Source organism: Tupaia chinensis, unplaced genomic scaffold (assembly GCF_000334495.1).
Source record: "Tupaia chinensis unplaced genomic scaffold, TupChi_1.0 Scaffold000477_1, whole genome shotgun sequence".
In the NCBI taxonomy this organism is placed as follows: domain Eukaryota; kingdom Metazoa; phylum Chordata; class Mammalia; order Scandentia; family Tupaiidae; genus Tupaia; species Tupaia belangeri.
Window position 1 is genome coordinate 1,526,848 of NW_006159986.1, and position 2,978 is coordinate 1,529,825.

Here is a 2,978-nt window from a genome sequence, read left to right on the forward strand (position 1 = left end):
CTTTCCCTGGGACCTCTTATTTTATTGTCCCCTCTTCTAGAAATCAATTCTCCTTTGATTTGGGTATGTTGAGAAGGAGGTTGGAGAGCAGATTAGCCAAGTTCCAAGAACGAAATTACAGTGTGTTAGAGTGTGGGGGGAAAATTAGTCTTATTTTTCCCTGCATGGGATACATCACTGTGAAATTCAATCTTCAACTAAAGGTCCTGCAATTCTCCTACAACATAGTTCTTTGTTCTTTCTTTAACAAAGTTTAAGCTAGTGTTAATAAATTAAAAGAGAAATTGCTTGTCTGTCCACTTCAGCTTTGTTTTATGCCCATTTCATATTGTTGTCTGTGTTGTAATTCATACTTTTGATACCATTTCTGATGTGTAAAATTGGTTGTCTTGTAAATATCTTATAAAGAGTTCAATTGTAAATAAACTATTGTGGCTGTTAATTTTGGAACTTCTGCTTCAATTTATTAGATTTATTGGGGAATATTAAATAATTCTGCTTTTATATTTGAAAGATTGGAAAAAGAAATTCATTTCACAATGAAAGAGTCACATTATTTCCCCCTTTATATAAAGCACTCACTTCCATTTGTGTTTGAGTACGTTTCATCCCTCCTTATCCAGCAGGCATCCTACACATAATTGGCACCTTTAAAAATGAGAGATTGCAGGGAACCAGCAGTTAGTGTAATGGCTATGTCGCTGGACTCCCATATAGTCGACCGCGGTTCGTGTCCCGGACCCGGTGGCTTAAAACTCACGCCGGGTGCATGTGCGTGCGTGCCCAAGATCCCAAGAGGAGAATGGAGGAGAAGGGATTGCAGCGTGACCATCCCCCCTGGGGGGTGATTTCTTGCTTTCTGTCTCTATGTCTCTCTCTGTCTGTCTGGCAAGCGCACGCGCCCTACAGTGAAAATCTCTCCCAAAAAAAGAAAGATTGCAGAATACTTGGTACTAAAGTTAATAAAATCTCAGTTGGAAAGACTTAGAGGTCATGGAGTCTGGTCCATGATAACATGATTTCCCCTCAACAACATTCTAGACAAAGTCCAGCTTCTGTTTCAATACTTTTTTCCCCTAAGTCTTTGAAAGTTCTTGTTGACAAAATCTAACTTCTTATAACTTGAACTCAGTTGTTCCTGCTTTCCCTCCTAGGGTGATCCAAAAAGATCAATTCCTCCTTTTCCTTATAGTTGTTACTCTAATTAAAGATTGTAGTGGCTATTCCCAAGTCTTGTCTTCATGCTAAACATTCAGAGATCTTAAAATTGTTCCTCAAAGGATTATGAATTTTCAGTTCCAGTTGAATGAACAATTTACCCATGTCCATTTACAATGGGACCCAGACCAAATAACTGAAGGACAGGATGGCAGACTATCGCTTTCCTTATTTAGACACTAGACTTGGCAGCTTTATTTGCACCAGTTTAGCTTGTGATCAATAAGTTCTTCAGGTGTTTTTTAATCATACCTCCTCCATTTTGGGCTCACACAGTTGGTTTTTTGGAGCTGAACTTGTTACAAGTCACATTTGGACAGTCACCTAACCAGTTGAGACTGTAGATACCAAAGGCATTCATAATTCTTTCTAGTTTCATATTAGCTATAATTTTGATAAGCATCATGATCCTTTTTTTAAAAGAATTATTTTATTACCATCATTATTATTTGTCTAATCTGACCAGAGAGAAAAAGGGGAAATAGGAAAGCAAGCTTCCAGGTCCGGAAATTGAACCATGGGCAGCCATCCCGGAGTCCAGGGCCTTAATCACTATGCCACCTGGTGGCCCAGCATCATGATCCTTGTATCATTTATAAAAATACTAGGACAGGGGCCAGCAGGTGGCATGGTGCTTGGGGGAGCTGGATTCCCACATGGCCTACCCCAGTTCAAGTCCCAAATCTGGTGGCTTGCTTTCTCATTTTCCCTTTCTTTCTCTCTGAGCAAATTAAAAAAAAAAAAAAGTAACAAATAGAATTAAATATTTTTAAAAAATACCTCGGACAGAATGCCCAGGCCCTTTGCCAGCAGGTGGCATGGTGGTTAAGGGCACTGGACTCCCACATGGCTGACTGTGGTTCAAGTTCCAGACTTGGCGGCTTGCTTTCTCACTCCCCCTCTCTCTTCCCCTCTCTCGCTCTGTCTCTCTCTGGTCAAATTTAAATAAAAAAACAACAACAAAACAAAACAAAACAATGTGTACTAGAGGTGCACTGACTTAGCCTAAGCATCTTGAATATCCTTATTATGGTCCAAAGAAAACACACTGATTTTTTTCAGTGCAAAGTACCTTGCCAAAATAAAGCATTTCTGCCTGGAGTAACGCTTAACAAGAAGGAAGTCATGTCAGGCTTTTGAGTCTACGGTTTGTACTTAATAATCATCTCTGTAACCCGGTTCTAAAATCTTGGTAAGAGTAGCATCTTACTAGCCTGCATTTTGGGAGAGGTGATGGCTGGTGTAGAATGACATGCGAAGAGGGAATAGGAAATGAGGACACAGCAAACCCGAAGTCGTCTGGTTTTACTAAAGACAACGGGGTTCTCCTCTCGTTAGCTTAAACTGGGCTGGTGTGGCAAATCTGACGCAGCACCATGGCTTTAGAGCTTTACCTTGATTCGTGAATTTACCAGGCAAACAAGTGCAGTAAAATGAGCTGCCTCGATTGCAGGTAGAGACGAGAAATGAAAATAGAAAAGCACGCGGCAGCCCCGATGCTGCAGTGAAGTCGTGACAGGTCGACGCCCTGGACTCGGAAAGCCCAAAATGGCCGGGCGGAGCTCCGCGAAGGATGCGGGAGACCAGCTGCCCTCGCCCAGGGCCTGCCCAAGGGAAGCCAGGGGCTGCCCCCACGCCCCCTGACGTCACCGATACGTAATCCCGCCTGCCCGTGAACGTGCCGCAGGGCGTAAGCCCCGCCCCACCCCTGTCCTCGGGAAAGCGGGGCGGTGAGCGCCGCTCGTGAAGCATGCCGGGAC

The 2,978-nt window shown here is 43.1% G+C and overlaps 1 long non-coding RNA gene across 1 annotated transcript in view; it reads right to left on the reverse strand.

Annotated features, from left to right (window-relative positions):
* LOC106735668 (uncharacterized) overlaps positions 1-2,953 on the reverse strand; it is an 11,055-nt gene extending 8,102 nt beyond the window's left edge. Inside the window, exons 1-2 of the long non-coding RNA XR_001370937.2 lie at positions 2,613-2,953; positions 583-648 (exon numbers count right to left, since the gene is read on the reverse strand). This is a non-coding gene — a long non-coding RNA (uncharacterized LOC106735668). The remainder of the gene's footprint in view (positions 1-582; positions 649-2,612) is intronic.
* Positions 2,954-2,978: the final 25 nt, after the last annotated feature.